Here is a 12,944-nt window from a genome sequence, read left to right as displayed (position 1 = left end):
GGGGGTTGCTTTTATCTTTAGGTCTGACGGAGCGCAAGCAGACTGCTGTTTGTTTTGCAATTTTAATACGCCACCACAGGGATGCAGCATAATCTTTCTTCCCATTCCGAGGACGCCGCAATTGACGTAAGCCAGTCGGGGGTAATTAAATTTCACACCTAATTCCCACAGCCTGCGGGTCCCTCTCGGCCGGTCGGACGCGGTGTCACGAGCGAATTATTGCGAAATTAATCGTGCCCCGTGTCCGCGACGACAGGGCGTTCTCCTTGACGCCATCGGCGTGTGGAGAGCGTCAGTCGATGGGTTTACAGTTGGAGAGGAAAAATGTAGAAAAAAGTCTTACCAAGCGAGATGAATTGACAGCTCATTTTGTGGATTAAACATACCTGCAAGGAAGACAAAAAATGAGACACGAATTAGCATAAATTAAGCAGTAATGAGCTTTAATAAAAATAATGCGTTCATTTCATTGATTGTGTCGCTAATTTATGGCACCAAAAGCCCCAAAAACGCCACACGAAAACAATAAAAACCTCCGCACGAGGCGTGAGCCATTGGCGAATAATTGCTGATGACATTATCGCGCGCAGGGGCTTGAAATTTATGATAATGCCGCGATGCTTATCAAAAAGTGTCACAATAAAACAGCGGACATTCAATCCCGCATCGATAACGATTGATTAATGTCAAAAGCTGCCCAATAACCTAATGAACAAGTGGCAAAAAAAGTGGCACGATCCATCAGACCCCAGCGTTGCCGTCAGTGAACCAAATCAAAAAAAAAACGCGTGGAAATCGAAAAGTGCAATTATATGGGAAGGAAAACTGGCTCCAGCGCACAATGTTTTAATTAAGCAACACGACACGAATGCAGGGCACCGTGCAGGACAGGCGGTCGTCGCCTCATTCACACATTTAGGTGATGTGGATGATTTAATAAGCGATGAAGGTCTTCGTTTTTTTTTTATTCTCACCTCACCCTTTGGGCCCTTGTTGCACGCAACCCGCCCGTGCATGGTTATCAAATATCAACCGGTTTCGGAGGGCAGGCCGCAGCGGTACAACGCGATGCGCACTTGATTAAGGTCTCATTAAGGAAATATGACGAATTACAAACTGTCATACGATCGGTGTTGTGGCGATAAATTCATGTTCGCGTTGTCGGTGGGCCTGGGTCGCGAGGGTGGTGGAAAAGGAAAAATGGCTGTAGAAGAAAAAAAAAACACCGTAACCTCGATCCTCGAGCTCAAAGGGAGTGTGAACACTTACACACCAGAAGAAGTTGACAATTGTGGCGCGAAGGAGCACACTTCGCATGCGAAAGTGGAGAAAATCGAACCCTTTTCCCAGGTGCACTTCTTCTCTTAGTTGTATGTCTCAATGCGGAACGGAATGATCTTCGTTTTTTCGCGTTGTTTTTAACCATACATAATTGTTCTCTCCATGACATTGGCGAATTTCGCCCATTTGGGAATGGATTTTAAATGAACCCTGCGACGCAACAATTGCGCTGTATCCTTTAATTGGATCGAAACGGCTCGCCCAATTTGCTAGCTTGGTGTGGTTTTACGACGCACTGCAATGCAAAAAAACGGACAGGAAACTCCACCCCATAAATGTAATTATCTCCTGCTGTGCAGTTGGTCACGTTTCGAGTAAACGAAAGGCGCCCACCGCCGATCGGAATCGAATCATAACTTGTTTCTGGTTGGAACCGTTTGATCTTTCCCTCCCAAAAAACGCCAAGCGAGGCCTCATGTCCTGTGGCACCTGCAACAATCGTTGGATTTTATTTACACTCGCGAAACTTTTTTACGATTTCCAGTCTCCGATGGTCGGTGCCGTATTTTAGTCGCGTAATTTTTACGGCCCCAGTGGAAGCGATATCAATTTGCTGGGTGGAAATGCTTGTGGAGCAGATTGAGCCAACGCCACCAGTCGTATTCAGTTGGGGCGCTTTCTTCGCTGTTTCAGGTACCGTTTGGTTGGGGCGAGGAATAAAAATTGATCTTCAATTAGCCAGCGAAAGGGGCTGATGCCTCCTTTCTCTTTTGGCCACAACCCAAGAGCCTTTCCATAGAACATGATTCGGTGAACATATTTCATTCCGTTCAATGGGAGGTTTATTTTCCACACGAGTTTAAATGCTAATATCAATTCCACCGAATGCAAATGGGTGCTTGAAATTAAAATGTAAAATGACCATTCTGGAATCGATCTTCTCGCAAGTCCTTCGGCCTGCACTGAGCGAGTATCGTCGTCACGCGGCGTGCATAAAAGTCGGTTTTATCGCGCTCGCATCTCGCCCGATACGGACTGCCGGTTGGATTCAATTTTCCCAATCTATCCACCCCCGCAATGTCTCAATAAAGTTCTGCCACACTTGTGCGCGTTGCAGAATGTAAAAAAAACATGGAAAAAAAGGCACCCCATCCCGAAACTGAATCGTGACATCAACCCGCGTGACGGATAAAGCAGCGGGCCTCCGGTGCATTTCGGTCGATACGTTTTACGCCGCCAATAAATTGATTTCGATCGTGTGGCGATCGAATCATCGTCCGGGGATAAGTGTCAACCAGAAAAAGGAAAAAAAAAAACAAAGCAAAAAGATCCCCCGATGGGGCAACAGAACTCCCCGATCGATGCAGCAGAGTTTCATCGATCGCACCAAAGCTTGTTTCGTGATTACGACCCGTAAACACTGTTTTCGGCTGACGGGTCGTTAGAGCGGGATCAGCAAGGATTTGCATTCGAATTTTATTATTTAGCTGATTCCGGGGGTGCGCTGGGTTGGTTATCGATATGATTTATACGCTTTAATGCACCGCTAGTGCAACGGTTGGGGTTTTGTGGTAGCCAAAAAAAAAGGAAACGCCTCACAAGCGCCCTCGGATCGGAAGGGAGACTGCGAAACCGCATACTGCGACACCATGCTCCTTTCGCTTTAGTTCTCTTTCGCGGGTTTAGCCCCTCTAAAAGGAGCAGCGTGGTTGGAATTTTTTCTTTGTTGTACTTTGGCAAATTTATGTACCGCACATACACCGCACTCACATTTCGTGGCGCGCTCGAATTAAATGCTCACTCGCGGTTAAGATATCACCGTGAACTCCAACTGTTTAACGTGCCCTCCCCCCGGTTGGCTTATTATTATCGATCCACCGGGGGTGCCCTTTCATGTCGTCCTTTATCCATGTGGTAACCCGCCTCATGTGGTACCGGTTTCTCGCGATCGATCGCGGCAAGTGGAACCAACCCTCGGGATAAACTTTGCGCGAAAGTCCACGCGGCTTTTAGCTTTGACGGGTTGCTTTTTTCGGTCGGTACTTTATACATCGTTTTCTGCAAACATTTCGAACACAATTCACATTTCCCGGTGCACCCGGGTGCATTATTTATGTTGTTGCTGCTGCTGCTGTTGGTGTAACGTTTCCCTTTTGTGGCCGAATCCCGCCAGCTTGGGATCAAAACGTGTCCCCAAAGCCTTTTAAGAAGCATCGTTGATCCGATTCGGTGCGTTTTACTTTCTCGCGGCTCGCTTTTCCCTGGTGACGTGCATTTATGAACTCGGTACGCTTATTTACACGTTCCGGGGGTTTTTCGCACTTAAACCCCGCAGCTCGCACAGGACATGCAGGATCGGTCAGCCCGAGCGTTGAATTATGGCTTCATTTTGCGGTGACCGGAGTGCGGTTATTAAAATGCTGTTTCCGCTGCAACAAATTGTGTGCGCACAGCTTGTGTGCTGTTTCTGTTTCCTTTGGGCAAATGCGCTACCGACTGTGAGCTGAGCCAGCCTGAGCGCGCTGACTCTGGCACCTTGGCGGTGGATAAAGCAGTCCTCCGTCCGGTCGTATATTTTATTGAACCCGAGGAGAGGTTTTTTTTTGCAGATCGTAATCGAGCGATTTAAAATTACGCAGCCACTCCAACAAAACCCGGCCGGTTGGTGTTTTCGGGTGTGTTTTTGCGACGGCTCCAGGCCTCCGGCCAGCGACTTTTAGTGGCAATAAATGGTGAACCCCAGCGATACCGTTCGATACCCCTTCCAGCGGGTTTGGTCGAGTGATTAATGATCGCTGCCGGCCGGTCAGCTTAAAAGAAAAATAATACACGTTTCGGCCGAAATTTAAAGACACCGCGGCGTCCGATCGCGAGTGCAATAGAGTTGTAGCAAATTGGTGCGTGATGATCGCGATCGCCATTCGCTTTTCGGGCGACACTCTTGGCTGACCCTGGGCGGGTTGGGGGTAAAAAAGAAATCCACCCCAAATCAACAAACACAACTCCGGGGCTCCACCTTTCGCGCAAGGTAGGACGTTAGGAGGGCGCGAACATGTTAAATTGCTTATTCTGTTGACAAGTGTGTACGGTGCTTTGTCTTTCGAGCGAGAAGGAACACAGAGAAAACCGCGCACGTCGCGTGACAAAAAGCGTTAAAGGATCCAAATTTGCCGCCCCACACGGATGGGGGTTGATTGATAACCGGAGAAAAATGGTTCACCTTAGGCACGAAATTGCGCAAAATTGTGCAACCGATTCGCGGCGGCATGAAAGAAACCCAGGCGCGCGACTGTGCGAGTTAGAAGATTAACCTAGTTGTGTGTTGGAAAGCGCGCAGTGACGCGGGAGTCCGTTAATGCGATCACGGTGCGTTAGATGGACGGCTGGCAAAGGCGCAAGGATTAATTCATGGCGCCTCAAAATGTAACATCAAAGGGTGGGTTTCGTTCACGGAAAGGCCCAGCCCGGTTAATGGGTTCATGGAATAATGCGGTTGTTTGCACAAGCGGCCAACCATGAATTGAACCTTGGCCTTTCAGTTAAATTGCGTTTGCCTGCCTGTGTTTAAATCATCACTTATAAATGCTCGAAAATAGGATAAGTGCAAAATGCCACCTGCGTAGAAAACCACACAGTGCGTCAAACATGTTAAACAAAATTCGCAATGCAAACACGCATGTATGAAGTCATAATTGTTTGCAATAAAATGTAATACGAAACTTCAACAAATTCCTCCTTTCCATAATCAAACCTCGGCTTGGCTCCCAAAATAGAAAACATCTCGCCCGAACATCGACCATCAAACGGGCAGCAAAATTTCAGTTGCAGCAATTTGTTTACACGCCAACGTGCGCGCAGAAACGCGTTTGTTTATTCGTTCGCGTGTGTTTTGTTTGCTTGCGAATCGCACCGGCGTACACGATAAGAGGGCATTTCGCCGTTTTACGGCACTCGCGCGGACTTAACTACATCGCGCATTAGCGGCGTGATTAACGCGCCTCAACGCCACCGCCACTGGGGCTGGAGTGGCCACTAGCTGAGTTCCAATCGGTGCTCCGAAGGTCCTGAGGTCACAAGTAAATCACAACCCTTCCGTTGCGTACTGTCGTCGTCGAGCCGCAAGCGAAAAAGCTCAATTTTCACCTCGTCACTCGCACTCGGGCATTGCACGTGCACCCGCAAGGGGTGAATTTTGCGCAACGTTCTTCGCCGCACCGGAGGGGCCGGTTGCGAACAATCAAATAAATTTTTATGTCTTTTTAATAAACATCAATTTTAGCGATAGGTCTGCGTTTTGCACGATGTGATTGCTGCCCGTAGGCGCGCTCGTGTGGATGTAGTCGTACTCGACAGACATTGGACGCGTGCGAATAGGAGTTGTTTTCAATGGCAAAATTAGCCCAGGAGCGAGTTTATCTCTACAACTGCTAAACAAACACCTTTTGCTATTCACCTCGGTGCACGAAATTGACGGCTAACGACGTGTAAATATCTTAAATTAGTTCCCAAATCCTTTGTTTGGGTGGTAGTTGTTTTTTTTTGAGTATTCACATTAGTTGTTTATCTTTATTTTTGTGCTTTTTGCTTTCAAATTGTGTAAAATTTCAAACAAAAAAAACAAGTCAACGTTGAAACCACGTGGTAACTAAAATTGTTTCTGCAATAAAGCGCGCTTTTCGATGAAGCGTTTGCTGTCGGCATTTCGAAACGCTTCACAGCAGCGCCATCTAGTGGCTGCTAGATTACTTCGTTTGCAATACGACTGCGTACTGGCAACAAGTATCACGTGAAAATTTTAACAGTTACCTGTACAGCTAAATCGTGAGAATGGAAAAAAACGAACTACAAAAAGTACCTTTCCCAGAAATGATATTCAATAGAAAAAATATGTATCTAAAACAATTCACCCTGCGAAGAACACTCGATTATATGCAAGACCTCCAGTGGACGTCATCCAAAAGGACATTTCCCCACACATACGCAAGGATACGCACCTTGACGCAGCCAACCAAGCCATGTAGTTTTAATTACATTTCCAACCGACACAACCATATCTAATTGCATCTGTGCAACCGGTTCCCTCTCGCACCGGGTGTTGTTGCTAATGTTTACCCATTTCTCTGCCGGTGATTTGCAGCAGTCAGCATGCCGATTGCACTATCACTGTGACTGCGGCGCGCCCAGGGCACACTCACGGTCGCGTGCACGGCCGGGCCTCTGGCGCACGTTTGCCTCCAATTAGTCCACAAAGTGACTCCGGGTGCAATGGCAACGGTGCGAGCATAACCGGTTCCCAGGTTCTTTGGCCGCCCTAATCGCGTCGCCGTATCGTAAAATCAAATATAAGGTGTTAATGATTACGGCGACGGGCACGAGAGCGCGATGATTTCTTGCCAGTCGGTCAGACTTTCAGACAAGCAGTACTGCTCGCGGTACTGTTTCTTTTCGTTCGTTCGTTTTCCGTTTTCCCTCCCCGAGCCGGAAAGCTTTAGATAACGCGCGTTCCGAAAGGAGGTTTCCGCCGGTACATTGATTTATTACCAGCGGGTGTTTCTTGACACGCGGTCGCATGTTTGCCTGTTCGAAGCTGTGTTTTATTACGAGCTCATTACGAAATGGTAACAACCGTCATGTTTAACGCGACGTTCTTTTTTTCTCTCGGAAATGTTTTATCAATCAACAAATAACGCATTTTTGTAGTGCATTGAGCGTTCAATGTTTGGTGCAATATTTTACTAACCTTTTTCTTTTCTTACAACGTACTGCTCCTGTTTCGACCAAAATGTTTCGAATGTTAACCCATGCCTCTCACATATCGTACAGATGTCTTCGAAGCGTGTTACGCTCCAACGTTACGTCGTTATTGGCTGTACACCGATGCACCGCTATCGGGGGTTTACAGTTCCGGTGACAGGGACAACTTAAACACACAAAACCAACCCCCTTTCCTAGACGCAGGGTGGCAACATGCAGACGAAAGAAGCAAAAAATGCATGTCGTGGTCATTTCGAATGTAGATTACATGAACAGTAAACGTTTAGCCATTCATCACCTGACTGTCTGAGGGCCCCGGGGGCGACGTTTGAAGAAAAAAAATGGCCTGCTCAGCATCGATAATAGAAAAATCGATTCCGAGGGCTCGGGCAAAGTTTGCACATTTCGCTCGCGCTCTCAAAGCAAGCTATTTTTCATGCGCCAAATGTGACAGGGCTAGCAGCAGCAGATGTAATGGAGATATATTTCCTCCACGCTAATACCCGTCGCGCAGGTGCATTGAGGTGAAAACTAATTTAACCGATTTTATAATGATTGATGAACGGGCCCTGTGATCGAGAGGTAATAAGCTTCAAACTAAAATATGGCTCGTTCTGCAGATCAGATCCTATGCGGGAATGCCTCGCAATCTATTGGGTCATCATATTTACGGCTATAAATTCCAACCATCGAACGTAATTGCTGTTGAGCCCAATAAATTTATCCACGAAACGCATTGCTTCCGTCTTGTGCCGGTGACGCTTCTGTCGCTAAAAGGAAAACCAATCGATTCGTTACATAAATCGAGTTCCCCCGTTGACTGGAAATGCGAGGCGACACGTTCGTGCGGATTGTTTATAAATTAAGTAATCGCTCCGAAGCTCGAACCTCTGAAGTGATTGGAAACGGAGGTAACCCTGGCGCCCTGCCGTGGTCAGCCAGCAGCTCATTAGCACACGGAGCAGACCCGTAGGACCTCCGCACCAAATCGGGCGTCCTCGGACGCACCCTCGCAACACCGGGGACTCAAAGCGCCCGTCGATTCTACCAGAGCAAGGCTCTAGCAGCAAGGGGCAGCTCGCTAATCTGGACGCATAACACTTTCTCGTTCGCGCGTCGTCGGAACGACACGAAAACGGTAGCTTGAAGGTTTTTGCGGTATTTGCTACGGGGTCCCTTTTTTGGTGCCAACCAACAACGTCGGTGGCGCGTAGAAGAATGCGCTCTAGGTGATCGAAGGTGATCTCGTACCCCACAACCGTAGGGCTGGGTGAAGTTGTACCGTCGCTTGTTTTGGGATTGCAATCCCCACTCGAAAGCCCCACACGGAGACGGGCGCAAATAAACGGCTCAAGTGTTGCCAGCATAATGCATGAATTTCGAATAAATCGCTGGTTTTTACGATCACAGCCCATTCATTGCTGGCTGCGATCGAAGGGCTTTTACCGGAGAGGTGTCTTTGCGAATGGTTTAACGTGCGCTTTTTAAATCGACGCGTTCAACCCCACGAACATAACCTCAATTAAACTAAAGCACGACAGGCCAGGCGTCGGTAAATCCTGCCAGTTGGGTGGAGGATTTTTATAAATGAGCAAATCCCTCGACGAACGCTCGGCACCCCTTAAGGGAGGGGCGGATCCCTTAAGCCCTCGGGCGTGCCCTCGTCCTGTAAGGGCGGGTCACGGATGGGCATTTGTCACGGATGACATTTGCAAATGAGATCCAGTTCCAGGGTTCTCGCTTTCCCTGCTGGCAGAGAGGGCGTGGAAGATTCATTTTCCCGTTCATTCCCGTGGCTTCGATTTTTCGATCAGGTGCGCCCGCGAACGATTTATGCGAAGTACCGCGAACGCGCTCCGTAAGTGCCAATCAGCGGCTTACATGGTTGGCTTGCGCGACTAGCAAAATAAACAAACCCACCGCTAAGTGTGATTTATCGATCCGAGGGCACAAAACACGCGCGACGGGACACTTTAATTGGTTTGCGTTTCACCTCGATGCGTTTGCTCGCGAGCATTGGCCGTAATGTTATTGCCGTTCGGTGGAAATTCATCATCGAGACAGCATGGAATCATAAATTATGGACATTATCGCGGCGATAAGCATGTTCAGAGGGTGGTGGGGATTTCTACACAAAACGATGGATTACGAGGTAAGCTTTAGCATATTTCCGAATCACACCATTTAACAAGGGTTCGGGGAGGCATTAGAGAGAATTTCCCTGCGTGCATATTTACATGGATCAAAGAAAACTGTAGAATTTGATTAAATGATCGTTTCCTTTAAAAAAAAGATCACATATTCCCAACCAAATATCGGTACCTAATTTATCCAAACGATGTGCCCGGTTCCAACTCTGACCTAAGCCCTAACTTTGTCTAGTTTAGTCACACCGCTTTAATGATAAGCAATCCTCCACAGACTCAGCATTGTGATGCAACCAAACGGCCCTGCAGCCGGTGCAAAGGGCGAACCCAGCGAGCACCTTGCACCGGGGCAGAGCCAATCAGTGGAAAAATCAATCATGCACTTAAAGCGCAAGTGCAGGCTCTCTTTCGCGCTGTCCACAAACCCGATCGTGATTTACGGGACCGTGGCCGGTTGGCTAGTCGACATTAATCATCCGGGTTCATCGGCGAAGGAAAAACGGGCCCACTCGGCATGTTCGAGTCCGGCTGGGCGATTTCCCGCAGCGACGGTTGGTTTTTTTATGCGTTACGTCCGCGCCATGCGGGAACTCCCCCAGTGGGTATGTGCGATTTCATTTTTTTTCCCTTGTAAACCCTTAGACCTTTCTCTTGTGTGGACCTCTCTTTCGCTAAGGGCTCTCTGGGACCAAGTTGCTGGACGTCATGAGAGGGAAAATTTATCGTTACATTCATCTCACGTTTCATGTGGCGCGGTGGTGGGATCCTTTTGCGCTGGTCCACCGGTTTGCGATGGCCAAGCCCAAAAACGGACCCCTGGGAGACTAACCCCCAGACGGACCCGACCAACCACCCCTTCAATGGGACGGCCAACCACAGAAACGGAGAGTGACGCATCCGTGCGCATGCAATGAGAAAAAAACGGGAGGACTTTTTCACGACACGCAGCTTTGACATGACGTGACGGATCAACCGACGTGGTGACACGCCGCCGATCATTAGCTGAGTTGGAGTTGCAGGTGAAAAAAAAATCGAAAGAAAATCCCCTCACCAGATGAAGGATTCGCCTTTACTGTCGAATACTGTGTGCTGTTGTACCGGAAATGCCATCGCACATACCGGCGTTCGTTGGACGGCATAAAAGGACGTGATTGGGTTTTTCAAAGCGGCAAACAGTGATTCATTTAACCACGGGCTACATGTCTCCCTTGACCTATACCTATGGTAGCAGTGGAACGAAAGCTCTCTCCAATTGGTGTCAATTTCCAGCGGATTGCTTTCATCCACGTGATACACACCAGCTGGATAAAGCCGTCGTACCGAACTCCAAACGTCTTAATACGATCCAGAGATGATATCTCAGCCAACGAAAGCGATCTCGATACGCCACCAAATCTACGATCTCGTTGCTGTCCGCGCTTGAGACAACACTTGACACCGGCGTTGGCCGATGAGTCAACGCGGACTAATTAACACCGACAGTTCCGACCGGCACACGCGGGTGGTATTCTATTTACCAACCGGCTATCACAGCTGTTGGCATCGGCACAAAAATAGACGGCTTGTTTCGTCGTCCACCCGTCCCATCCGCCTCGTATCTCGCCGCTCGGTGGCTGGCAAATCGCGTACAAAATACTTTGAAGTGCCACCAACCATTAACCGCGCGAACCGGCTGAGATGGTGCGCTTCACGCGTTGACGGAACTGAGAAACAAAAAATCATCCGGACAGCAAAAAAGGCGACGCGATCGTTAATCCCAAAATGCTTGTTCGCGGCTATTTTTACACGCGATCGTGTACCAATTTCCGAGCCGTGTGGTTGCAATTCGTACACAAACGGTTTTGGTTATGCGAGAAAGAAACAGAGAGAGAGAGCGATCGCTAGTGAGCCAGCAACAATCAAAATGCAACACCGAAATGACGTGTCGATTGGGGCTTGTTTAACCGATTGACCTTCCGGTGCACGTTGGGACAACCTTCGCGATGGGGTTTTTGGTGGACCAAGGCTTCTTTCCGGACGGAACCGTCACGGTTGATTCACACAGGGTCTGAACAGGGCTGATAAGGGGTGGGTTTTAAAGTGGGTTTATGCTGAGTTGCGCTACATGCGGGCGTGCCGAGGGAAAGCTCGCGGTGGAAAAGTGTCATATGCGTCAGCAAATATTAGCAGGGGCTCAGGCAACCTGTCGACCCGCAGAATCAAGGTGCCAGTTCAATGTGCTGTAAGTAGCACACCCCGTAGACATGCAGGCAAAACAGTGGCCCATTTTATTCCAGTTTTTTTTTCTTTAAAAAAATCGAATTTTTATTAACTTTCCATGTTTTAATAATGTTGATTAACACATCGTTTATCGAATAACTACAGTGGAAATGAATACACATTGAAACCAACGCGCTTAAATAAAGCTGACAAATTATTCTTACTTCATCACGATCGTGTGCATTTCCTATGCAGCTTTCGAATCAACACGGTGTACATTTCCATTGCAACGAGTTGCATATCCCCTTTCGCGCTTACATTAATCCCAGCGCTCGATGACAGCATAATAGTTAATAAATTAAAAGTACAAAACGGACATTCCGCCACCGTATCGAGCGACTCGTCGGTCCTTAAGAAGCTCCCGTTTCCCAAACACCATGGAATAGCGGACACACACGCACGCGACCGTATGCAAATGGGCATTATTCCCTTCACGAACCCAGCCCCAACATCCGAAACCCCAATCGTGCGTAGAGGAAATTTTCCCTAGACCACCTTACGCGCGCATGGATGCGATTCGCAACCCGTGCACGATCGCGACGAGGTTACGCCGCGATCGAAACATAAGTACGGCATGCGAAGGAACAAAGTAATCGGCGCAAGGGCCACGCGTTTATCGTCATGCCCTGTTGGGTGGAGTTTGGCCGCGAACCGTGTGCCCGCTACAACCGTGTCCGTTTGAAACCTAATCTCGCCCGGCGGAGGCAGCTGAATCGAGTGGGTTATTAAAATGAAATTAAAATATAAAGTGCATGTCTTGAAGCGCGGGGAAAAATGAAAAAAAAAACCGATAGGCGGCCAACAGTGACAGCTACAGTGTGGTACACATTATGAGCATGTTGCGTTAGATGCGTAAGTTCTACGTGGATGTTTTCGTCGATCAAGTGCTCTGAAATGTTACATTTGATAAGTTTTTTTTTGGCAAATCGTAACTCCATCGATTTTAACTTATCACACAATACGTCTCACACTACGTAGCATCTTTCCAATAATCAAAGAATGTTTTTTGCTTCACTGTAGCTCATTCCCACCATTAGGTTATTGGGGGAATTTGCACGATCGGTGCCAATGGTGGCGCTCCGCGATCAAAATAATTGCCAATGCATCACCTTACCTCTTTTCCACGCATTCCTCTTTTGGCACTCGATGCACCACCGCGGCCGACGAGCTGCACCGTATGCCGGCACCGGTACCATGTGCAATTAATCTTTCGTTGGCTCGCGCGAAGGCGTCCGAGCTCCACCATCACCACCCACCGGGCAGCATAATTATTGATGACAAATTTGATTGAACTTTGACAGGTTTCGGCTGGCGAGCGGCCAACCGATCGTTCCGAGCGAATGGAATGTGGCGAACATGCCGCAAGCACGGTTCCCTCTTTCATCGCAGGATCGCTAAGCGGCGAAAAAGGGCCGCCCGAAGATCGTTGGTTCAGGAGCGCGCGAAAAATGCCTTCGATTGAGTGATTGATGATTTGTTTACTGCCGCCGAATCGGAAGGTAG

Source organism: Anopheles nili, chromosome 3 (genome assembly GCF_943737925.1).
Source record: "Anopheles nili chromosome 3, idAnoNiliSN_F5_01, whole genome shotgun sequence".
NCBI classification, from domain to species: Eukaryota; Metazoa; Arthropoda; class Insecta; order Diptera; family Culicidae; genus Anopheles; species Anopheles nili.
This window is presented reverse-complemented; position numbering follows the sequence as displayed.